This window comes from Mustelus asterias, unplaced genomic scaffold (genome assembly GCF_964213995.1).
Source record: "Mustelus asterias unplaced genomic scaffold, sMusAst1.hap1.1 HAP1_SCAFFOLD_855, whole genome shotgun sequence".
NCBI classification, from domain to species: Eukaryota; Metazoa; Chordata; class Chondrichthyes; order Carcharhiniformes; family Triakidae; genus Mustelus; species Mustelus asterias.
In genome coordinates this window covers 140,217-167,323 of record NW_027590801.1, presented here as the reverse complement: position 1 = coordinate 167,323, position 27,107 = coordinate 140,217, and the positions used below count along the sequence as shown (strand labels likewise).

The window sequence follows — 27,107 nt, the reverse complement described above, 5'->3', positions numbered from 1 at the left end:
AAAAGAGTTGTCAGGGAAAAAATCGGACCTCTCAGGGACAAAAGTGGGGAATTATGCTTGGAGCCCAAAGAAGTAGGGGAGATCCTAAATGAATACTTTGCGTCGGTATTCACAAAGGAGAGGGATGTGTTGACTGGGAGTGTCTCGGAGGGGAGTGTTGAACCGTTGGAGAAAATCTCCATTACAAGGGAGGAAGTGTTAGGTTTGTTAGAGAATATAAAGACTGACAAATCCCCAGGGCCTAATGGAATCTATCCAAGGCTGCTCAGGGAGACGAGAGATGAAATCGCTGGGCCTCTGACGCAAACCTTTGTCTCTTCACTGGACGCAGGTGAGGTCCCAGAGGGTTGGAAGATAGCTAATGTGGTCCCGTTATTTAAGAAGGGTAGGAAGGATAACCCGGGTAATTATAGGCCGGTGAGCTTGACATCCGTGGTGGGGAAGTTGTTGGAGAAGATTCTTAGAGATAGGATATATGCGCATTTAGAAAGGAATAAACTCATTAACGATAGTCAGCATGGTTTTGTGAGAGGGAGGTCATGCCTCACTAACCTGGTGGAGTTTTTTGAAGAAGTGACCAGAATGGTTGACGAGGGAAGGGCCGTGGATGTCATCTATATGGACTTTAATAAAGCGTTTGACTTTAATAAAGGTAGTGGAAGGGTCTTTTTCCGGCTGGAGGCTGGGACTAGTGGTGTTCCGCAGGGCTCTGTATTGGGACCTCTGCTGTTTGTGATTTATATAAACGATCTGGAAGAAGGTGTAACTGGGGTGATCAGTAAGTTTGCGGACGACACGAAATTGGCAGGACTTGCAGATAGTGAGGAGCATTGTCAGAAGCTACAGAAGGATATAGATAGGCTGGAAATTTGGGCAAAGAAATGGCAGATGGAGTTCAATCCTGATAAATGCGAAGTGATGCATTTTGGTAGAAATAATGTAGGGAGGAGCTATACGATAAATGGCAGAACCATAAAGGGTGTAGATACGCAGAGGGACCTGGGTGTGCAAGTCCACAGATCCTTGAAGGTGAAGTCACAGGTGGAGAAGGTAGTGAAGAAGGCATATGGCATGCTTGCCTTTGTAGGACGGGGCATAGAGTATAAAAGTTGGGGTGTGACGTTGCAGATGTATAGAACGTTGGTTCGGCCGCATTTGGAATACTACGTCCAGTTCTGGTCGCCACACTGCCAGAAGGACGTGGAGGTTTTGGAGAGAGTGCAGAGGAGGTTTACCAGGATGTTGCCTGCCATGGAGGGGGTTAGTTATGAGGAGAGATTGGGTAAACTGGGGTTGTTCTCCCTGGAAAGATGGAGGATGAGGGGAGACTTAATAGAGGTGTATAAAATTATGAAAGGCATAGATAGGGTGAATGGTGGGAAGCTTTTCCCCAGGTTGGTGGTGACGTTCACGAGGGGTCATAGGTTCAAGGTGAAGGGGGGGAGGTTTAACACAGATATCAGAAGGACATATTTTACACAGAGGGTGGTGGGGGCCTGGAATGCGCTGCCGGGCAAGGTGGTGAAGGTGGACACACTGGGAACGTTTAAGACTTATCTAGATAGCCATATGAAAGGAGTGGGAATGGAGGGATACAAAAGAATGGTCTAGTTTGGACCAGGGAGCGGCATGGGCTTGGAGGGCGGAAGGGCCTGTTCCTGTGCTGTATTGTTCTTTGTTTGTTCTCATATACCTCCCTCCCTGACCTCCTTGTTTAGAGACAACAGAACTGTTGCGTTAATGTATAAAAATATTTCATTGATTGTTGTCTTAAAGAGGAAAATATACTTTGTGAGAAATTTGAAAAGATGAGGCAATTAAACAAAATGTCATGGGGCGGCTGCTGAGTAAAATGTTTCGTCAAATGTTTACATAGTATCAAAGTTTTGTATTTATAACATTATTTTTGTTCATAAAAGTATTCCATAAAATGTCACAGAATTCTACTAATGTTTCATTAAAACATTAAAACAAAACATTTAAATGTGGAATAATACAAATACCTTTTGAAACATCAAAGCAGAAGAGTGAAATATAAGGTAAATATAAATGAAGGAAGCAAGACAGAAGCATACTAATAATAAACACATTGAAATTTTCCACAGCCCAAAATGTGAACTCTCCTTTGCTCAACCTCATGCAGGTTTCCAAATCATTGTCCACGAAGTTCTGACCACTCATCTTCCCATTTAAATTTTCAGTTTCCATATTCTAAATTAAAACATCCGAACACTGATAAGCATGCCACACGTAAAGTTATATAATAATTTAATGCAGATTTAAATTGGAGTTCCACAGATTTAAAACAAACAACAAAACTTATGTCCATTTATATATATTAAATAATACTCATCTTCAATCAGAAAAATAAAATTAAAAAATTACACTATAAATGAGCCAATAACAATAGGATTAACTACTTAAAAGAAATAGCAAAAAAAAATCAACAATCTTCAACATTCCTTTTCCAAGAGCAGGGAATCCTTCTGCTCTGTTTTCAGTGGAAAACTGCTATTTCCAAGCAAGACCTCAAAGGGAGTTCCCAAGCTTGTCCATCATAAGAGAGGGTGGAGAGAGTCCTCCTGTGTGGCACTGGGGCCTGTGGTGATTGTATCGCTGAAGGCTGAAGGCTGCTGCTCCCATTGGGAGTTGGATGGCAATTTTTGAACACAGGTAAGAGGGCAAAAAAACTTCTGTATTTGGTCGCCTCTGGCTTTCCGCCGTTAATCGGAAGTTATGGGTCATTGTTAACTTGAACAGAGAATTTACCGCATGTAAATTTGGAAATTGGGTTCGTGAGTGGAACTCTGCCTACAAAGAGCAAAAAGGACAATAAGACTGTGGATTTAAATAAAACATTCTTTTCTGTGTAAAAAAAAACAAAACTGAAAACCAGAAGGAAATGCAATACAATACTTGAGTTATGGGGATGCTAGCATGAGCAGATTCTGATAATGGGCCTGATTTTACCAAACCTTATGCGCGAAATCGCGGTGAAGTTGGGCGTCGGGCCTACACCGAGATCTGCACCCGATTCCAAGCAGATCGCGGCTTTACCAACACCCGATCCTGGTGCGGGTCCAGCCCGTGCCCAAATCGGGCGGCCCGATGATTTAAATGCATTAGCATGAAGAGGGGCGGGGGGACGGCGGGACCCAGATCATCTTCTGGTCGGGGGGGGTGGTGGTGCTGCTGCCAGTCTGTGGCCGATTGGTGGGGAGGGAGAGGGCAGGGGGGTCCGCCGCCACTCTGTGGGCGATCCCTCCTCCCCACTGGAGGAACGAATCCCTCCTGCCGGAGTGGACGTGCGGCCATGCCATCCCACAAAACCTTCAGGATGAAGCGATTCCTCGCGAAGAAGATGAAGCAGAACCGGCCGATTCCACAGTGGATCCGTGTGAAAACTGGCTACAAGATCAGTACAAGTCCAAGAGGAGACACTGGAGAAGGACCAAGCTGGGCCTGTAAAGGGATACACCATCACTGGTACACTACCAGCCACAGCCATCTCTCCCGCTCTCTTGCCCCTGCAGGGAAGATAATCTGGCCCCTGCCCCCTCCTTCCCCACCAATTGGCCGCAGACTGGCAGCGGAACCCTCCCCCCGATCAGAGGATGATCTGGATCCCACACCGCCCCCCCCACACCCTCCCCAACCAGGATGATCTGGGTCCCGCCCACCCTTCTCCCCCCCCCCCCCCCCACCCCGAGGATGATCGTCAGAGAGCCGCTCTCTCCGCTTTCTGCTTTTTTTTCTTTTGCGCCCGGACGCGCTGTCAGATTTTTTTCGAACTGTGCATGCGCAGTTCAGAGCTCCAATTGGTCCGCCAGCGCTAAGCCCCGCCCACAGCACGAATCGGACCGGAGCCGGCAAAAAGCGTATGGGTGCGCTGGAAAGAGGATTCCAGGCTCGGATCTATTTGATGCCCAGATTCGGCACTTAGACTCAAAATGGTAAAATCAGGCCCAATGTTTTTACATTGGGTGCTTTGGTTTTGGTTAAATCCTTGGAATGATGCGATACAACATGTAATTGTGAAATGAGAGAAGTCTACATGCATGATGTAACAAGTTATGTTGTGAGGTATTTGTGACGATCAGTTTGTGTGAAGTGGATGTAACACCAGTGTAAAGAAACCTTCATGGTTATGAAGTAAGCACGGCAGATGAATATTAATGATACACACATTTAGATTTTCCATGGCCCAAAATGTGAACTCTACACCTGACACTTACTGGAATCCGTGACACATGTGGCGTGTGGAGAAATGCAGTGCATGTTGTGTACATGGATCTTCAGAAATCTTAAGTACAATACCTCACAGGATCCGAAAATGCTGGAAAATCTCAGCAGGTCTGACAGCATCTATGGTGAGAGAAGAGAGACAACGTTTGAAGTCTAGAGGACCCTTCGTCATAGCTGAATGAAGAGTCATCGAGATTCGAAACGTTGGCTCTATTCTCTCCTCACAGATGCTGTCAGACCTGCTGAGATTTTCCAGCATTTTTCATTTTTGTTTCCGATTCCAGCATCCGCAGTATTTTGATTTAACCAATTAGAATCTGATTGGAGAAAATGAAGCAGAATTAAATCAGGGGGAGGGATGCAAACTGCTGAGATGGGAAGAAACAATGGGAGTTCAGAGCAGTTCCTCTGCATGTTTGGAATGAGGCAGTGGAGACCCAGAAGGGTTTTGCTCTGGACTCACTCCTGTTAACTGCGTAAAACAATGAACAGGATACAGGGCGAGAGGGAGAGATGTAGAAATTTGCAGACAATATTAAAATAGGAAGCGCAGTACTGAATTCTGAGGATCAAAGCAACGTGGCTGAGATAAATGGGCCAATGAATAACAATGGAATTTAATGTCAGTAAGTGTGAGGTTTTACATTTCACTGAAAAAATATTTTGAATGGGGGAAATTTGGATGATATCAAGAAGCTGAAGGGTTTGGGGATTCCGGCTCCCAACATTAAAAACAGCTCCTCAAGTGGATAAAGATAAAGAACCAATAAGATCCTGACTTTGATGGCAGTCAGAGAGTCTTAGAGTCGGAGAGATTTACAGCATGGAAACGGCTATTCGGCCCAACTCGTCCATGCTGCCCAGTCGGTATAGAACATTAAAGTCAAGATATAATGGTGAATCTAAATAAAACCTCCGTCAACCCACAGTTGGAGAAATATGTGTGGATTTTCGGAAGATGTTGCTGCAATCGAGAAGATACAACACAGATTCCCCAAGATATTTTCTGCCATTGTAAGGTGTTGTCTTGTCTAAACAGTTTACTGAGTTCAGATATCTGGAAGAAAGAATTGGAAACAAAGACCCGTCTTCAGCGAGGCAATCAGTGGTGGAGTGACATTCCGTAACGACTCACATGCTGGAAATGGAAACCCCCCAAAATCCCACATAGGGTAGCCAGGTGGTTATGGCCCAAAGAGTTTCCATTGATTTTAAGTTCTAGTGACTGTAATCAAAAGCCAGATATTAATGAACAAGAGCAAGTGGTCAGTTCGGCAGTTACTCAACATCGATGTTTAATTTGTGACTGACCATTTTGGCCCTGGCTCGAGCTCCAAATACCTTTCAAAGATATTCAAAGTGAGCCCTAATATTACCCACCCTTCAGGAGATTTTAGTGCCTTTGCTCATTCCTTCTGTCTTTGATTAACCAGGCCTTTATCTCCTCTTCCCTTATCCCATCCTGTGATATTCCCCATCACCAGATCCACAAATGCTTTCAAACATAGAGTCATAGAATCAGACAGCAGAGAAGGGGCCCTTTGACCCATCGACTCAGCACCAACACATTACAAGCACCCGAACTTCCACCTAATCACATCAGCCAGCATTTGGCCCATAGCCCTGAATGTTATGATGTGCCAAGTGCTCATGCAGAGATGTTTTAAAGGATGTGAGGTAGCTTGCCTATACCAGCCCCCCAGGCAGCGCATTCCAGACCATTACCACCCACTGGATGAAAAGGTTTTTCCTCATATACCCCCTAAATCTCCTGCCCAACATCCTATCTCCAACCCCCAAATTCAATTTCAGGAGAGTCCCTGTGCGGCTTTGCCTGTTTAGTGCTTCTCGTAATGACTATCTGCTCCAACCCTCACACGGAATCAATAACTTCCACACTCCAGAATTGGAAAGTTCTTTTTCCTCTTGTAACTCATCAATCACTCATTCCCTTGGGATTAAATCTGGACACGCTGTGATCTGGAGATGCTCATGTTTTTCATCATTTCCAACAGTTCATTCCTGTCCAGGGCTTTCCTTGTCTGTGAAAAACAGCTTGCAACATTCAACAATTATCTTCTACTTTGCTGCTATTCAGATAAAATGTGGTTAATTCTTAGGTTTGGTAGAATTACAGCAAAATGTACAACAGTAATCTGAATATTAACAGTGTGAAGAAAGACAGATAGAAATACAACTTTGGACAATTGTTTTGTTCCCAAGGTGATTGGATACAATTTTAAATTATGAAGTGATGGGACAGGATTGATGGAAAAAGGCAGTAGAGGCTGATGGCACATGGATGTAAGATTAAATGGAAGAGACTTGGACAGGAGCAGGTGATACATTTATACATCGAGGATGTGCGTATTTTGCATTATATGTTTATATCTCGATACTGTCCCAAATAGGTGTCAATTCATTGGGCTCTTGGCATTTTTTCAATGGTGGGGCAGCTCTGCATCTTGTGAGGAGCCATCAGTTAATTGGCGGTGACCACCATGTGAAAGTCCAGGGGGACATCAATGCCAGAGACTAAGAATTCCACAGATGGGGACACGGGCAGAGAACATTCCGCATTTTAAATATATATTTGTCAACATTTCCAGGCCAGTTCCTGAGGTTTCTTCCTGGCTGAGCAGTGAGAATCTCTCCCAAAGGAGTAACAGAGCGGCAGCATCTGGAGCCTGGCTTACAGCAATGTCTTGCAGTCAGCTCTCTGACCATTCCACATTGCCAGAGGAATATACAGTGTAGAACATTGAGCAATATGTTTGACTGGTGACTGTGGGAATGTAGATAAAGAGATATGGGAACAGCAGAAACACATGGGATGATGACTATTGATCATTGAATGAATTGGATGGGCTGTACAACCTGTTTCAGAATGTTTGCTCACATTCCATTTTCTAAACTTAGCACAAGTGCGATGGCTCAAAGTGCCCTTTCCCAATTCTGTTTGTTCTCCCCAGGTTGATGATTCAGCAATTGTCTCCATGTTGCTCCTTTCCAGGATCTCTCAGTTTGTTAACATTCTAAATTCCTCACAAAGACTTCACTTACCCTGGTAAGGCAGTTTTCAAACTATTTTCATTGTCAGTTCTCAACAACTGCAATCATCATCTCTATACAGCTGCTTCAATGTTTCTGCTTCTCTCGGAATCAGTTGTTTCCAATCCTTTCAAACTCACAGTGTTTATTCTGTGGAGTTAGTGAGAAGTGAAATATGTGTCATTTGAATCTTGCCTTTGACTAGTAAGAATGTGTATATTATAACCAGATCTCATTTAAACTTTGTATTTGAGACAAAATAAAATTCATCGCAATATCCGCAAATCAATTATTTCTCAGAACATGAAGAATTCACTTTCAAACTTCCACCTGGCCAGAACTTGTAGATTTGAGGAAGATTTTGATTCTCATTTTCAAAGCCCTTTGGACATGTTTATTCCACAGGAGTTGAGCTGGACAGGAACAATAATTTTGCTACCCACTCCGTGTTTAAATTTTCCAGATTTCATCCCATCATTTAATGAAATTCCGGATGACAGTAAAGGGATATTTCACAGCATTCATCACCTCCTCTCTGAACTTCCTCTGTGTGACTGCGTAAATAAATGTGTTGGTGCAGGAACTGGATAACTGGAGCATTGATCCTATCTTATCTGTTACAAATCCATCAGTTGACCAGAAACCAAACATTCCAGTGATTCGTTGAATCGATAGAAATACAACACGTGTCACCCATAACAGGACAAAACTGCCCGATATGGTGAAGAGTAAAATGATGGATCTTCTTCGATTCTTCATTTCTGGATCATTCTGCTCCCCCCCGTTTCGCTGTCCCCTCAGTTTCCTGCGGACTGCACTGGCCAGCAGGATGTGCCTGACAGTGAGAGTATTGAGCAGCAGTAGCAGCACGAAGGGGAGCACTGGAGTTAAAATGCGATCTATCCAGTCAAAGATTTGCCATGAAAGGAAGTAGTAGAATTCGCGCGATATTGTGCAGTAATAGGTGGTATATATAAAGAACACCGGGATTTTGGTTAATAAACACAGTAAACTCACCGTTGTGATAACGATGGCTGCTGTTTTCTCAGTGCAGTATTTCATCTTCAGTTTCTGGAAGCAAATGGCCACCATTCGGTCAAAGGTGAAGGCGACTGTGAGCCAGACAGAGCTGCTAACAACTGCGGTAGCAATAACTTCTCTGATGCCACAGGCATGACGACTGTAATATAATACAACGCTCAGTTTGAAGGGATTAATTTTCTCCAGTATGACCCGAATAATGACAACCAGCAGATCCGCTGCAGCCATCGCCACCAGGTACCGAGTGACACCTTTGGAAAGACCGCACCTCCCTCGAGATAGAGTCACAATCGCAACTAAGTTAGCTGTAAATTTAAAACAGATCGTAAAACAAAGTTGTCCAGTGAGTGGAAGAAAAGACATGAAGAGCAAGGAGAGAAAATGTGAAAAATTACAGTTTTACAACTCACATTAAAGAAACAGGGTGGAGCCTGTTATCCAATGTGTCAGCAAATAAGCTTCTCAATGAACAAGGAGAATATCATTATTGCAGAAATATAGTAACTGCGATTCGGTTAAATTAATCAAAACAGACTCACTGGTGAGACAGGCGGGGTTTCTATATTTAGTTTCTGCTCCTTGGGTTGGAGATTGGATCTGATTCACTGTTGAATCAGTTGAATAATGTACAGGAGCTCTGAATTTGAGCTCTAATAGTGAGCACGTGGATAACTCATGAATCCAATAATGGGGTCACAACTGATTATTTGTCAATTCTTTCAGAGCCTTCCAGGAAGTTGGAAAATGGCACGGTAAATAATTTACATTTTGTTCACCACAGAACACACCCTCACAATCAACTTCAAGAAAACAGCGACAAGTGCATTTATCAAATGTCTTTCACAACTGTAGTTGACCTGAAGCTCTTTTCATGCCATAAAAGGACCTTTGAAATGTAATCACTGTTGTGACGTCGTTATCTGTCCACACTGAGACTTCCCTTGTATTTGTGAGCTGGATCTCAGTGGCAGGTGTGATGCTACTGTGACTTTAAGAAATGTAGTTTTTAATATGTTCACTGCAGTTATGAGCAGCTTTGTTTTTTTATTGTGGCTTCGGCTGTCTGATTAGAGATCCTTTTATTTCTGCTAAATGGTTGAAATGTTTTTTTAAATCTTGACCTAATGCCCTTTCAGGGAGTTTCTGACCTTTTGGATTGTCGTGGGCAGAATGATTGAAAGGTCAAGGAGGATAGTTTTTTTTCCTCTCCCAAGAGTTTTGTCCTTTCTGTTTTGGTTGCTGGTTAGTTAGAATCTGTTTCAACTCAAGACTGGAAGCAGCCTTGCCTCTCTCCAGAGTGAAAATTCTGCTGTCGGTGGTTTTCTAGCGAGGAATTTGAGGCAAGGATTTCCTCGCTCGCTTGCAGAGGCTTTCAGGCAAAAACAGGCAAAAACAGAGTTTCCTTTTCTCGCTCCCTGATATTTTTGACAAACTTATCTGATACCAAGCTTGTCTGCGTGTATATCAAGAGAACTGCAGCATCCAACCATGATGCATCCAGCATCATGTGAGCATTTGTGTTTTCTGTGTTAAACCTGTGGCAAGGATTTTGTTTATGGGAATTGTTTATTTAGTTGTTAAGGTTTAATATAATATCATAGTTGTTTTTTTCTTGTTTGTGCGTGGCAGAGGTTATTGCTCATTTTCTGTCTGTACATGTTAACAGTATTCTTAAATAAACTTTGTTTGATAGAAGCTCCCCAGTAGGTCATTTGAATCATACCTGAGGTCAAACATCTCATGCTCACCCGAGCCAAATTCAAATTGCAAACCTTAAGGTCCAGGCAGACTTCATAAAACCCTTTGGAGTTTCTGACCTGAATTATACAAGTGCCCCACTGAAACCTGGACAAAGTCAAACAGATCCTGAATATCAATAAACACATGGTTAGTTAGGATCCAATGCCTGAAATAAAACATTGCCTGAAATAAAATAATGATCATCGTGATTGGAAATAATAACTTCAACCATACAACTGTATAACATGCCCGACACCAACAAGTTCCACTATCAGAGCAGCCAAACCAGCAATGATTACAATAACTCACACAGAACTCCAACCGCTGCAAGGATGCGATAGAAAATGGGTTCGACATCAAAGAGTAGAAATAAGAAATCCTCCAGACACATGTTCGCTGATGAACTCTATTGTCCTTTAGTTTTCATTGACTCTGAGCTCACTCACTCAGTGGAACCCTTTATTAATACAAGCAAGTGACACCCACTGAGACCATGAGGCTTACGTAAACATTGTTATTAGTTCCACTCATTGGAGTAAACAGATTAGACACGCATGGAACCTTGATTGAAGAAAAACAGAATTGTTGTATGTACACTTGATGAACACCAGCACAAGCACTGGAATTGAAACATCATGGAACTGGCTACAACAAAGCGACCATTCAACTTCTCATACCTGCTCTAGCTGTTGAAGGAATGGTCCACTCACGTCCATTTCCCTCTCCTTTCCCCATACCTTTTCCCCTTTGGAAAGCATTTAATGGATTCACTGCCCTGCTAGATGCTGCAAGATCTAATAATGGCTTTGTGTGTGTGCGTGTGTGTGTGTGTGTGTGTATGTATCTGTGTTTGTGTGTGTGTGCGTCAATCTCCTAGACTCTGCATTCCATCTGATATGGATTAAATGAATTTTAGATTCTCTATACCAATGGAACGGTGAGTGAGACCTTTCCATTGTCGTCATCCCTTATCATTTGTGCTTCAAATCTGCTGAAACCTTTGTAGGGTAAAGAACACCGACTAATAAAATATACGAGGAATCTGTACAAATTTCCTGATAACTTTTCCCTGTGAAATTTCCGGAAGCCACATTGATAATGGAAGCTGCCAAGGTCAAACGGTCACACTGTAATGAGAACCTCCAAGGCGGCCTTCATGATACACGACAGCGCAGAGTCGCTGAGCAGAAACTGATAGCCAAGTTCCGCACACATGAGGACGGCCTAAACCGGGATGTTGGATTTATGTCACATTATCAGTAACCCCCACAGCTTGCCCCTCGTCTTGCATAATCACACCAGCTGTTCTGTCTGGAGACAATACACATCTCTTTAACCTGTGTTTAATGTTCCCTCCAACCACATTATCTGTACCTTTTAAGACCTGGCTGGCTGTAGAGATTTGCATTCTAATTAGTATTCTGTAACTTGATTTCTGTGTCTGTGCACTGTTGGAGAACAGAGACCACTCCATCTGACGAAGGAGCAGCAAGCTCCGAAAGCTTATGGTATTTGCTACCAAATAAACCTGTTGGACTTTAACCTGGTGTTGTGAGACTTCTTACCATTTATCTCAGACATGTTGCTTGATCCCAGAATTCATTACTACGCTTCCTATTTTAATATTGCCTGCAAATTTCTACATCACTCCCTCTAGCCCTGTATCTCGATCATTGTTGTACACAGTTAACAGGAGTGAGTCCAGAGTAAAAGCCCTCTGGACCTCCACTGCCTCATTCCAAACACTTGGAAAAACTGCTCTTTACTCCCATTGTTTCTTCCCATCGAAGCAGTTTGCTTCCCTCCCCCTGATTTCATGCTGCTTCATTTTCTCCAGTCGGATCCTGTGTGGTATCTTATTCAAGCTTTCTGAAGATCAATGTACACTGTGAAGTCGGGAACGGGTTAATAAACTTCAAAACTCAAAGTGTCAAAGTGACCTCTGTGATATTTAGAGCTTGTATGAGAAGTGCTGTAGAATTCATTGTTTTGGTTAGAATTCATTATTTCTTACATTTGGACCAGATAAGGGAAAACCGTTGTCTCCTCAATGTATATCAGATTAACTTGTTTGTGCAAAACCTGTGATATTGTTTCAAGGCAGTGACGAACGATCGCGGCCTTGGAGATTGCTCATACAGCGGGAATCTGTATACCGATAGGTATAAAACTCTGTTCTTAACTTATATTCGATGAGAAGGCTGGGGATCCATTGTTAGGAACCTCACTTCTCCCACAATTGTGAAAATAAACCTGCACTTTGATCCACTAATAGTGTCAGAGGTTTCTTTTACCTACAACAATTGGGGGCTCATCCGGGATAATCGGTTTACGGTCTGGTCGAATGGCCACGACCGGGACACCGGAATAGATTACCGAACTTTAAATGGAGTGGGCCAAAATGCAGTAGGTAATCATCTGTGCTAAGAGTGTGTGATGTTCAGACGTGAGTGAGACAGAGACTGTCTGAGTGATCGCCGGAATTTGAAGAAAAAGCCTTCATGTGAAAGAGTTGGAAGGAAAAGCCTTCTGAGGAGAAGCCGGCTTAAACAAATATATAGTATAAGCGGTGGTACGGAGGGATCTGATCACCCCTGACAGGTGTCACCGGACTCCGATAAGAGCGACCTGGGAGGGGGAGAGCGAGAAAGGAGAACAAATCACTCCAGGTGGTGAGTATAAACTTATCAGCGTTATGGCGGGACAAAGACAGTGGGGACCCCCTGGATCCCTAATAAATGAATTTATGATTAAGAGTGACAAACTCATAAAACAGATGATAAAAGGGGGATGGGATTTAGACCACCCACTAGACCCAACAATGAAAATGGTGAGAAAAGGAAAAGAAAAACAAAACTAAGAAAATTGGAGTTCTCTTAGTTCATCAATTGGCCGGATTAATTGAACAGGTTTCAGTCTCGGGTAAGAAATGGGCTGATGTCAAAGCGAAAAGAGAATTAGACAAGCGCAACCAACGTTTAGAGGACCCCGGCTGGGGACCCTTGCCTCCCTATGGGCTGGCCGTACAATCCACGGCACCAGTGGGAGACCCCGGTGAGGAAGAGGTCCATGATCTCGCTCCCATAACTCGGGCCGGGACATTGCAGAATCCCACTGCACGATACCAACCTTTTACCCCTGGAGAAAGACAGCAAGTTCTGACATCCCTGGGAAAGCTCCAGCCCCGGAGCAACAATAGCAAATTTTGGGCAGAACTGGACACCCTTTGGGTTGGACACTAGTTACATTTGCGAGATATACACCAGTTAGTACGGGCTGCTTGCCCCCAAAATATGTGGAGACTAATGAGTGAAGGAGCGTGGCCAACCAATTGGTCCAGAATTACCAATGTTAAACAACAAAGGGGTGAAAGAGCCTCCGAATTTGGGGAGCGACTCTTTAGAGTATACCAAGAATGTTGGGGAATACCCGAAACTGCCCGAACAGATAGAGCCTTTTTACAAGTATTTAAAGATGGGCTGTCATCAGCTCACCAAAAAATCCTTAAAATGGGAGTTCTCAATACCCAGACTCATGATGAATTAGTGGAATGAGCATCTGGAATTAGAGATGGACCAGATGAGAAACCACACCTACAAATAAAACAGGAAAATGTTCGTGCAAACAGTGGAGGAGCTAAACCAAAGGGTGCGTGCCATAATTGTGGAAAACTGGGTCACTTTGTCAGGCACTGTAGGGGTCCAAAAGGGGTAGTGAAGTCTGCGAAATGGCAGATAATGAAGGACGAGGGGATCTGCAGGTCCTCTCATTGACGTTTACTTATCAAAGAAAAAAGCTTTAATAAAGAGGATGCAAAAGGACAGCTGGGATACGTCTCAGACCTTAGAGTAGCAGAAAACGTGGATATATCAAGAAAAGATTAGAGAACTAGAATTAAGAATAAGAGAATTGGAGAAACAAAACCAAGTCTTCGAAGAAAAACAATGGAGAGGGGAAACTGTTCCTCTACCTCCTAGTGAGTCCACACAGGGACCAACCGCTCCTCCAGAGGAGTGGGAAGTGCTAGAATACAACTCAGCGCCAGTAACCCGGAGGGGAACTGGTGCGCAGCCAAAAGCAAAGTTATAAACCCGTCACCCAGTGTAAAACAGAGATTCAGAGGGGAGATTCAGAGAGTATTAGGGAATGCTCCCACTTATTGGAGCAGAATTACCACAATAAAACAATTAAGAAGAGGGATCAGTGAATGTGAGAATCAAAGGAAAGATAAAGAGGTATCTGGCTTGCCAATGTTGTTCCAAAATCCCGATACGAATGAACAGGAGTGGTGGAATTGACCCAGTGTAGATAATCACCAGACATCTAAGGTAGCCGTCATTGCCCCGATGAATAAGACAGACACCAGCGCCAGTGCCGCTGCAAAGACTACTCAAATCAGGCTAACTTGGTTAGTTTGAAGCGTGATAAGACTAAAAAGGGGAGTAAAGGGTTAAATACCTGCAGGTTGTAAGTTTTTCTCTCTCTCCCGAGGAGAGAGAGAGATGTAATTGCGATCGAGAGCCTCATGTGATGGAATGGGGTATAGCAGATCAATGCGAGTTTAATAAATTACGTTCCCCAGTAAATTTTACGCTAATGCGTCGGACAGAGATTTGGGGAATGTGGGAATAATAGCATTAGATTACATCTGAAGAGTCGTAAGGGGAGTTAACCATTTAAGCACACAGTAGATTCGATCTTGCATCTGCCTGTTTAAAAATAATTAATTAATTTAGTAGGGATATTTAAAAGTGATAAAATAAATGGATTATTTGGATCAGGCTTTGGTTAAATTTGAAAAAGTATTCTTGATAGAACTGATAATGAAAAGATAAATAGAAAGAATTAATCCTGCATATTTGAAATGATGATTAATCACTTGTTTATATTCCTCTGAGTTATAAGACTTGCAGTAATTTTAAGATATAGTCAAAATTTAACAGAGAAGGGAGTTACATAAGGTAGAATGTCATACTGGGAATTATTATGCTGCCATAATGTATTCTAATTAAAATGTGTTACATGGATCAACCATGAAACTGTATTAAATGACAGACGGGCTAAAAGGGAGTGCCCGCCTATAATACCAAATTGACAAATCAATATAATTAGAGATGCGAGAAATAATTCAGTGGAATAATGAGATAAAAAAATGCTGGGGAAGTATTTGTTACAAACGGTTAAAGATTAAAGTGATAAGATTTCTTGAATTTAGTTCTGTTTTGAGTTGAATTACAGCTTGGAAGGCAGCAGCATAAAAGCAACTGTTAATCAACGGTCTGTATTCTTAAATGTTTTACTTCCATCCCAGTTTAAGATATTAAGTCTGAATAAATGTTGGAAGCTTCCATGTGTATCTGTGTGTTTAACAACGTGATTGCGTGAATGTTTTGTTGTTGTTCGTTTTAATGTTGAGAAAGGAGTTAAACCTTAGAAGGACCATGTGCTCTTTCCTTGTCTTGAAGTTGAAATTATAAGAGTGTCGTTGAGAAGTTAAAAAATAATAAGTAATTTTGTGAAAAATAGAAAAGCAGGAACAAAAGAATGAGGTGAATATACTGTCTCTGAGTCAGTTTCAAGTCTATCAAATCAGTGAGTCATAGTTCTGATTATCCCAAGTTACAGCAGGAGATTAATCAATTAAAACCTCAGTTGTTAATACAAATAAAGATCTTGTCCTTGATTATTTTTAATTTGCATTTGATGCCAACCATTGAACACCATGAATTATTGGAACTTGTGTTGCCGGTTAGTTACCGATATGAAATTCAAGACTTGTGTGATGTTCCGATAACATGCAACAAATTACATCATTTAAATCATCTAACATTGATGATAGTCCTGATAGTGTAACTAGTTAAAACTATATACTGCCGTTGGAATTGTGCCATCTATTGTTCAAGGTTTTCCAAATCTAAGAACACTGCAAACTTAAAACCTAGCCAGCTAGGGAGCAAACCAAAACATTTCTAATCAAGTAACTCTTGTTGTTATTACATGTATTGTGCTTGTTATTGTTCTAAAAGTGCAAGGAATTCTGATCTGGAGCTCAGTTTAAAAATGGAAACAGATTAATTTAAAAATTAAATTAAGAGGGTTTTGTGATACCCGAGAAAAATCAAATCCTGAAGAGCCTTAACCAATTTTATAAAATATATTGTGTATTGATAAAAACATAATTCTGTGGGGGAAAAGGCTAGTTATTCCAAACATGTAACCATTCTTTGCCATAATTTGTAATAACTTGCACAATTAACATTAACATGACATGAAGTGAAACCGGATTATTTGAGAGAGAGAGAAGGAGTTGGAGACTGGCTTTGCAGCCAGACTCAGAAATCTTGCATCATTTCGGTTATCTGTGTTTTTAAAGAGCTATATATGGCAGCATGCAATTGGCATCTATAACCCGAAACACTGGTGTTTACCTTATGAGACAATCTGTCTATAGAAGGATAATTTCTGCTTAAACATTGCACTTTCAAATGTGGACAAACAAATGATCAAATTGGATATAATGTAAGAATACATCATGTAAAGATCGGAGCTGTATGGCATGTGATCTTAAAGGGGAAAGCGATGTCTTTTGATAGAATTAGCCAGCTGCAGCCAGTGCAAAGTGTTGTTTGATTCGCACTAAGCCAACTGAAAGGTCTGTTTGTTTCTTCAGAATAAACTCGACTGATCTGAAGTAAATATGCCTTTCTTTAAGCATTGTTTTCAAAATAACGATTATTTTAGAGAAAGAAGGAGAGAGAGAGAGAGAGCAGCCAAAAACCAGCGCTGAGATTGAACAAAACAAAACATCTGTTTCTAAAGCGTAACTAAATTAGATATTATTATTACATACAAGCAGTCTCCAGCTACATCAACAACTTGGCCATGAGAAAGTTTGTTTACCTTACATTGTACTGTCAGAGAATGCAGCTAAGTTTCTAAGTTGGACTCAGAATTCCAAGCTGATGAGGCCAAATTAGCTTAAATTAACTTAAAGCATAGCACAATTAATTACATTGGGCAAAAATACTTTGCACTGGCGAAAGCCATACAGACATCGGGGAAAACAAACGTGGATGAAGGTATTGCCCACCATACTAAATGAGATTAAGGGTTGCTACAAACCGAACAACCGGATTAACCCCTTATGAGCTAATGACAGGATGGACGATGCAATTACCAGAAAGCATCATAACAGGTGGGACCGATGTAGGTCCACTAAAAGATAAAATCAGGAGATATGTTTTGGAACTAAGCACCCAACTAAAAGGGATGCATAAATCGGTAAAAGACAATCAAGAAATAAGAGATGCAGAGAGAGCTTGAAATGCTCCCTGACAGTCCCAACAGTGGGATGTCCCAGTAAAAATATTACCTAACAAATCAGTTAGGTTTGTACAAAAATGAAATAAGCCGTATGAAGTTATAATGAGTGGAGATATCTGTGCCTGTATATACTCAGTTGAATATGCTGAAATTAATTGGAAAATATGTGTCAAAGACTACTTTCCTGGAGTCTATTTTCACTTCTTTATTTCCTAGTTTATAGGCAGTAACCAGTTTCTCATCCTCCAATGCCATGCTGAAATAATCCTTGGAAGTATCTTTGTTACCCAGGTACAAAACAAACAATCCAATTGCAAACATTGACCTACAAGCAAGCTGAATGGGTTTGCGGTGTCACGCGTGGGCGATATAGCCTTTGGACCATTGTATAATGGTCACGCGGGATATTAGTAAGTGATAAGATGCTTCTCATGCTGATACTCACAACCCTGGCCCTGTTAGCCATAGCGGGAAAGGATAACTGGAATTATGAAGATTTAGGGATGGGACACAGTGAACATCTCTGCAATGATGACTCTGTCTATTGTATGAACACCTGTGTGTATATGTCTTATCTGTATGCATCACAATCGAATTTGAGCAAGTGCTGGGTCTGTTCACACATTCCCATGCACGGAGGAAAGGGAGGAATTCCCTTATTTCCTCTCCCTTTATCAGCTCCAGAAGTAATTGAATGGGTTTTAAATCAGAATGGAACCCAGAAAGGGTCAAGGAAACTGACATTTAAAACCCCATCGGGTACCACTATGCAGGGTATCAGCAACAGTGATGTTGTTTCAAGGCTAGGGGGCGGAGGGTGCACTTTATCGTCCTTTAAGAAGAATTACCAGCCCAGCTACGACAGATCAGATTCCCCACCCTACTTCATTGTGAAAAATCAACAAAGGGGAGTTATCTGCCTGACAAGAAATGGAACCATACCTGTTGGCCGTAGCTACTGTATACAGCTGATTGATATCACTGATGACGCTGAGGCCATGATACAGGTCACAATCCAGTGCCCCATAGCCACCGTCCCGGTTAATCTCTCCTCCGCTTATATAAGCACGATGACTGCATATAATGGTACGTTTTTGTCTGTGGAAACAATGCCTATCCGTGGCTTCCCTGGAATTGGACAGGATCGTGTTATTTGGCATATGTGGTGCCTTATATTCAAGATTACACTGACTTATGGGACCACCCCGAGATACACCTGCTTAGGGCGAAGCGAGCCATTACGGACACAGAATGGTTCTTTATGATAGCCTACCCATTTTGTGGGACGGCAAGCGCAGCACAGTAACATATACGGGTGGCCTCAACCCTAGAGAAAGTTGCAAATAAGACTAAGGATGGGTTCGAGGAGGTGAGCACGGCCATCTCTGAAATGTCAGCAGAGGTCGTAGCTATTCGAACTGTGGTGTTACAGAGCTGATTGGCACTCGATTATCTGCTCGCCTCCCAAGGTGGAACGTGTGCCATAGTTGGCTCGAAATGTTGTACGTATATTCCCGAAGCTTCGGAGAATATAACTCGCTTAGCAGATCATATTAAACAAGTAGCAAAAGCAATACAGGAAGAAGGGAACCAATATCATGATTATAACCCTCCGGGCTGGCTGGGGCAATGGTTCGGGTCGTGGGGTTCATACCTGATGCATGGATTGATTGTATTAATTGTAATTGTAATTACTTGCTGTGTTTGTATGGCATTATTGAACGCCTGTTGCAAAACAGTTGCAGCGCGAATTATGACGGTCGCAAGTGTACAGGCGGAGGGGGCAGACCTCCCGACTAAGGAGCTCGGCCCATTCCCCGATAACATGTGGTTCTGAGTTGGTCATAGGGGCCATGTGTAGACCACCTGGCATCCGACCCAAAAGGGGGGAGTGAAGTCGGGAATGGGTTAATAAACTTCAAGACTCAAAGTGTCAAAGTGACCTCTGCGATATTTAGAGCTTGTATGAGAAGTGCTGTAGAATTCATTGTTTTGGTTAGAATTCATTGTTTCTTACATTCGGACCAGATAAGGGAAAACCATTGTCTCCTGAATGTATATCAGGTTAACTTGTTTGTGCAAAACCTGTGATATTGTTTCAAGGCAATGATGAACGATCGCGGCCTTGGAGATTGCTCACACAGCGGGAATCTGTATACCGATAGGTATAAAACTCTGTTCTTAACTTATATTCGATGAGAAGGCTGGGGATCCATTGTTAGGAACCTCACTTCTCCCACAATTGTGAAAATAAACCTGCACTTTGATCCACTAATAGTGTCAGAGGTTTTTTTTAACCTACAACACACCTCACACCACATGCGTCACTTCCTGATGAATTCCATGATGTTTTGTTAAGCCTGATACTTTCATGATTTGATATCTGTACAGATCATGGAGAGAAATAAGGATGGGGGACTAGAGCAGTCAGAGACAGCGAGGTTGCGAGGGAATCAGTATGAATATTGAGGCTGTGAATTTAGTCATATAAATATTCAGGAGCAGTGGTTCCTGTAACTCTCTCTGACTCATTTTCTTTCTGCCTCTATTTATACCACAGTCTATCTGTCTGTTCATGTAAAAGAAATAGCTGAATGTCACCTTACAAGGAAGCGTGTGTGTGGTAATTCTACAGGTAAATTATCTATAACAACGGCTAGATCACTAAATTAGTGTCAAAGCTAAAAGCAAGACAATTTGATGAAAATGAATGAACATTAACTTTAATTTTATATGTTGATATAATTATTATCAATATTTCAGTAATGTTAAGGTACCAGATCAGAAACCCCAAAGTTTGTTATGAAGCACGACGAAACCCCAACAGTCTTTTTTTATTTTGACTTTCATGTGAGGATCAGGTGTTTCACTCCAGGTGCGATTCTATTGACACACTCGGAAGTTTTCACAATACAATCTTTATTTAACAATATGGTTTGACAATAACACATGAATTAGCTTAACCTTTACCAACTTAAAAACTTAAGCATGACAAGATACAATCCTTAACTGCTAAGCTTTCTCTATTAGATCCAATTCAAGCAATTTTCCTCTTAGAGACTTAAATTCCTCTTTAAAATGAGTTAGCACCACAAATGCTAATGTGCTTGCACTTGGGGTGCCAGTCCTGAGGCCTCCAGCACACCTATGGAGAACGTGACAGTGAGAGAAACCCATTTCCCTTGGCAGGAACCAAAGAGCAGCCTCCAGAGTGAGATAGAGAGACCTCTTGCATCTTACAGAACCCATCAGTAACTCCCTGTGCTTCCCTGTAGGCTTAACCCCTCCCCTTAATCACATGACGTTGTCAATCAACCTAATCAAAACTCGACTGTGAAACCTCAGGGGAAAAAACAAAATAAACAAAAATGCATGAACTCAGATTAAAACAAACACATCCCTAGCTAAAATCAATCATTAGCCTGCATTCTCAGCATGTGAGCTGCCTGGTGCACAGTCAGTTCGGCATCATATGAGATTAGTCATGGCATTCATCATCTCCAGACTCCCAGATTGTCTGGATCCACTGCATTTGACCTATCACTGCAACAGGTCCACAGCAGACACCATCTCCTTGGCCCTACATGCAACCAAAGACACTCATGTCAGCCTCCTATTTATTGACTACAGCTCAGCCTTCAACACCATTATCCCAACAAAACTCATCTCCAAACCCCGTGGCCTCGGGTACGGTTCCTCCCTCCAAGACTGGATCTGAGACTTCTTAACATGCAGACCACAATCCGTAAGGATAGGCAATGACACCTCCTCAACAATTATCCTTAACATTGGTGCCCCGTGAGGCTGTGTCCTCAGCTTCTGACTATACTCATACAGTTATGACTGTGTGGCCAAATTCCACTCCGACTCCATTTTCAAGTTTGCTGAGAACACCTCTGTAATGAGTTGGATCTCAAACACTGACCAGACGGAGTATAGGAAACAGATAGACAATCAGGTGAAATGGTGTGATGGCACTAATGTCTCTGTCAGTCTTAGCAAAATGAAGGAGATATTCATTAACTTCAGGAAACGTAGTGGAGGACATGTGCCCGTGGAAATGATCGAGAGTTTCAAGTTTCTAGTTATTCAGATCATGACCAATCTGTCCTGGTCCCCCAAGCTGATGCTATAGTTATGAAAACCCACCAACACCTCTACTTTCACACGAGGCTAAGGAAATTTGGCATATCTGCTACGAGTCTCATCAGGTTTTACATATACACCACGGAAAGCATCCTTTCTGGAGTTATCACAGCTTGGCTTCTGCTCTGACCAGGACAACAAGAAACTACAAAGTGTTGTAAAATTAGTCCAGTCCATCACAAAAAACAGCCTCCCATCCAATGATTCTGTCTGCACTTCCCGCTGCCTTGGAAAAGCAGCGAGCAGAGTCAAGTACCGCACACACCCCGGACATAGTCTCTTTCACCTTCTTCTATCGCAGAAAAGATACAAAAAAACTGAGAGCACATAGCACCCAACTCAAGAACAGTTTCTTTCCTGCTGCCATCAGAATTTTGAATGGAGCTACCGTATATTAAGCTGATCTCTCTCAACACCCTAGCTATGACTGTTACCCTACAGTCTGCACACTCATCTTTCCTCTTCCCCTATGTACTCTATGAACAATGTGTTTTGTCTGTATAGCATGCAAGCAAAATACTTTTGTCTGTATTCCCATTACATGTGACAATAATAAATCAAGTAAAATATGAAAAAGAGCTGAATTTTAAACATATCCCTGACAAGAAACAAGATATAAATACATTGCTTAAAGGCACAGCACCATCACACACACCCTTTAAAAGTGAACAATATAAAAAGATGACTTCATTTTTCAAAACCTCTAGTTTCCATACCATTAGTACTCTCTAATATGCATGTGTATATGTATTACACATACACACAAACACACATATATATTATATGTATATATATATATAAAATACTTTTCCTCAGCATGCAAACATAACAGTCGTATAGTCCAGCTCAGTGCTTCTCTTCCAATATCGAGCATCCATTCTTCTTTCAAAGTCATGATAAAGCAATCACGTTCTCTCTTCCTTCTTTTCTTGACGCACTGCTGTTGTTCAGCTGTTGGTTCTTTCTTTTTAAAACCTCCTTCTGTTCTTCATCCTGCTTTGATTCGAAATCTGAGCTCGATTCTGTTGTCATAATTATCATGATCCGGAGGGTGAAATTTTACATTGAATGCAAACTGGCACAAACTACTTTGGATTTGCTTTTCTTTTCTTCACTGAATGCAACAATTATTTTCAGTTTCAGAGTCCCAAAATGTCAAAGCAAAATGATTTTTGCATAGGGTTAAGCTGTTCGCAGACATTGTCAAAGCATACCTGCCCTTTGTACGCTGTCTTAGCTTCACATGTATGCGTCCAGGGCCACCCAGAATGTTTGCTTTATCACTGTCCCCTTGCTTGTTAACTGACCTTACTTCCTCTGTCAGGCAACTCCACCTTCTGTTGCAAAATGATAGCTCAAAGTTTTTTCAAGTCTCCAATTGTATAGCTGTCTGTTCCAAGATAGTTTATTAATTCCTTTGTTTATTCTGGATCTGCATCATCATTTTCTGCATGTTCCTTGGAAAAGATATATAGCAGATTGACTTCTTTGGTGTCAGGATTTGTTGTAATTATCTTTTGCACGATCATTTTGGCAGTCATGCTGTTGTCAAAACCATCGCAAGTTACTCGAACCTCAGCTACGAAGAGTGTTGTTTTTCTGGGTATCCATGTCTGTGCAAACTGTATAGATTCATTATCCCAGCAGTTCATTTTGAATGATGGTAACGTTTCATCAAAGTCTTACTTCACGTCGTTGTCCTTTTCTTCTGCCTGTGGTAGTAAAATACTTCTGCTCCTCAATCTCCATCTCGAGATCACTTATGACTTGGGGCGGCACGGTGACACAGCGGTCAGCACTGCTGCCTCACAGCGCCAGGGTCCAGGTTCGATTCCTGGCTCGAGTCACTGTCTGTGCAGAGCTTGCACATTCTCCCCATGTCTGCGTGGGTTCCCTCTGGGTGCTCCGGTTTCCTCCCACAATCTGAAAGACATGCTGGTTAGGTGCATTGACCCGAACAGGCGCCGGAGTGTGGCGACTAGGGGGAATTTCACAGGAACTTAATTGCAGTGTTAATGTAAGCCTTATTTGTGACTAATAAATAAATTTACTTTACTTACATTCTGATTGAGCTACATTTTTCTTTTCCAACTTTAGCAGTTTTACATGGCACTCATTTGCCTCCATTCGTGTCTTCATTATCTGAGATTTGTAATTTGTTTGAGATTTCAGGCTGTTGCCACAGATAATAATACTAACTCGCAAAACTAGAATTTTTTTATTTCTGATCTGCTTATTTTTTCATCGCATGCTATGCCATTTTCAATGCTATCTAGCCAACTCACCAGCCCTCGTGAATCTCTCCCGAAAGTTTGATACATAGTCCAGCAATGTAGTCTCAGAATGCTGACTCGACAATTTCTCCTTGAGCAAGTTAAGTGGCCTTCATTTCTCATGGCACGGTGGCACAGTGGTAAGCACTGCTGTCTCACAGCTCCAGGCACCTGGGTCCAATTCACGGCTTGGGACACTGACTGTGTGGAGTTTGCACATTCTCACCGTGTCTCCGTGAGTTTCCTATGGGTGCTCCGGTTTCCTCCCACATTCCAAAGATGTGCATGTTCGGTGCACTGGCCTAGCTAAATTGCCCCTCAGTGTCCCGGGATGCGTAGGTTAGAGGGATTAGCGGGGTGAATATGTGGGGTTACGGGGATAGGGCCGAGTTGGGATTGCTGTCAGTGCAGACACGATGGGCCGAATGGCCTCCTTCTGCACCGTAATAATTCATTGATTCTATGATTCTAACACTGGGAAATTGATCAAGGTTCCGAGGCTAACAATAGTGGGAGTTCAGATGAGGTATTCTAGATTTTCAATATTCAGTGTTTGGTCGAGGTGTCGTCCCTCCCGTCTTTGGATCCTTTGCGGAGAGTAAGGTGCTAGAAGGTGTGCTGAGTTGGAAAAATATCAGTCTGCAGACATTCGGACTCAGTTTGAGTCACACAAACTCCATGGTCTCATCCAGTGGCTTGCGTTTCAAGTCTGGCACAGTGGCTTCATTCGCCGGATAACCAACTGGATGCAACAACAACAATGTACCTTTAAGACTTGATTACCTGTAAAGACTCGCATTCCAACCATTATTTTGTAAATTGAGTTTGTGACTTTATATGCCCTGTTTGTGAACAGAACTCCCACTCACCTGATGAAGGAGCAGCGCTCTGAAAGATCGTGGCTTGTGCGACCAAATAAACCTGTTGGACTTTAACCTGGTGTTGTGAGATTTCTTACTGGGGGCCAGTGCCATGGCACTAACTGAGACGGCAACTGACTCCCAGGCCGCATTGCCGTCAGCTCCCCCCCCCCCCCCCCCGCCCCCCGCCGGTCTGCATCCTGCTAGGGGGAAGAGGGTGACCCGAACTGGCTCTGCCGCAACCAGCAGCCTCCCGGTATCGCTCTCAGTAAATTGGGGGACTAGTCGAGTGCTCATTTTTTCTTGCACTGCCTATCTGCCTGTCCATCCTTGGGGATTTTTTGGTGGTCTGGCTGCAAAAGCTGGGAGGGAAGGGGACGGGATCACTTTGCCTGCGATCGATAGGGGGTGAGGGGGGGGGGGCTGCTGCCACTCTGCCTGTGATCAGAGGGCGGAGGGCAGCCTCGATGGGGGAGTGGGGGATAAGGTTGTCAGTAATGTTGGGGGGTCCAATGTCCGTGGGGGACAGGGGGAGACATTATTTGGCCCGGGAGGGATGGGGCAGGGGAAAAGCATTATTTTATTTTATTTTCTCTGCGCATGCACAGTTGAAGGCTCCAATCGGAACAACTGGGTTTCCGCCTTGTTCAGCCTGTTCTTGTTCTTTTCCAAACATCTGATCAAAAATTGTTCCTTTTGTAACTTTCTTATCTTTACTCTTTAATTTCTCCTCTTGTCTTAACCTATGACTTTGTGACCTTGTTACTACACAATCCGGAAAAATCGCAGGATATGCATCCTTCAAAAACTCAGTTGTTTGATTTCCACTGGCTTTTCAACCACAGTAGGAATCGTTCCCACCTGTGATCCAGCTACACAATTACCCAAGATACACTGTATTCCTAGACAAGATAATTCCTCTGTTACTCCTATTCCAACTTTACCACTCTTCACTTGACTCTCCAACCTCTCCTTATATAATGGAACACTACTCTTCTCACCATGAATTCCATAAGTTATCACCTTTTCTGGTAATACTCCTTCCAAACTGCATAACTCCTTTCTCTTATCATCAAAGATTGACTTGCTCCTGATTCTCTCCCTCCTGGCACATGAGTAAACTTTACCCGCACAAGTGAACTCTTAAGAGGGATCAGGCACCTTCTTATCAATCAACTCCTGGTCAAGCTGTACATTCTTTTGCACCTCTTTCACTTTAATTGGGCTTTCCTTTACCACTTTAACAGAACCCATTGGCTTATCCTATTTTATCATGTCAGTCGTCCCAATGCTTTTCTTAAAACACCAACGCTGCGACTTTGCGTGGCTTAATTTATTACAGTGAAAACTTCTGAGGCTTTTAATTTCTCTTCCACCCTCCTGTTTCCTTTTTAACCTGAGGTACACTGATCTTATTATCTCCCACGAGAACTTCCTTTACCTTTAACACCTGAGAATTTCTCTTTTCCCCAGTTTCTATCCCTCAGGCTGAAAATGATGTTGGGAACCAAACTTTGATTTATAAACTAATTCGTAATCATCTGCCATTTCTGCAGCTAACCTCTCAGTTTTAACACTCTGATCTTCCACTTTAAATTCTCATTACCTCAGGAAGTACATTTTTAAACTCCTCCAAAATAATAATTTCTCCAAGAGCTTCTTATGCCTGGTCTATTTTCAAAGCCCTTATCCACCTATCAAAATTACTCTGTTTGATCCTTTCACGTTCTATGTACTTTTACCAGGTTCTTGCCTTAGAATTCTAAAGTGTTGCCTGTCGGCTTCTGGCACTGGTTCATATGCACTTCAGATGCATTTTTTTCACTTCATCACAAATCCCAGATATCTCCTCTGAGAGTGATACAAACACTTCACTAACTCTACCTACCAGCTTTGTTTTAATCAGTAATTCCTACATGGTCTGTGGTCATTTCATTTGTTTAGCCACTTTCTCAAAGGAAATGAAAAAGGCTTCTAAATCCTTCTCATGAAACTTTGGCAATACTTGGACATATTTAAATATATCCCTTCCAAGCTTTTGACTCCGACACTCTCGCACTTCTTCACCATCCTCATCACTATAGTCAAAATGTACTTTTCCCTTGACCTCCGCCAATTTTAACTGATGTTCACTTTTTATTGTCAGTTTCTGAAGTTCAAATTTTTTCCATTATTCTTTCTGCCTTGTCTGCAATGCAGGCAGTCCATTTCTTGTGCTGTTTCTTCCTCCCTTTCTCCATTTTTTTTCTATGGCAATGGCCTCCCTTTCTTTTATTTTGAATTCAAACTGCTTTAGTTCTTTGCGATGTTCAAGCTGTGCATTTGTAAATGAATTCTCGCCATTTCCAGTGATTCTGACTGTGTTTCTGGCCGTTTTAAATGCTGAGCTATTGCCACAACAACCGCCCCCCCCCCCCCCCCCCCCCGC

The 27,107-nt window shown here is 42.3% G+C and overlaps 1 protein-coding gene across 1 annotated transcript in view; it reads left to right on the top strand.

The window, feature by feature from the left end:
* Nucleotides 1-202: 202 nt before the first annotated feature.
* The window catches only part of LOC144487536 (uncharacterized), a gene marked incomplete at its 3' end in the record, with an annotated part of 164,133 nt that continues 137,228 nt past the window's right edge, over nt 203-27,107 (top strand). Inside the window, exon 1 of the mRNA XM_078205621.1 lies at nt 203-331. The remainder of the gene's footprint in view (nt 332-27,107) is intronic.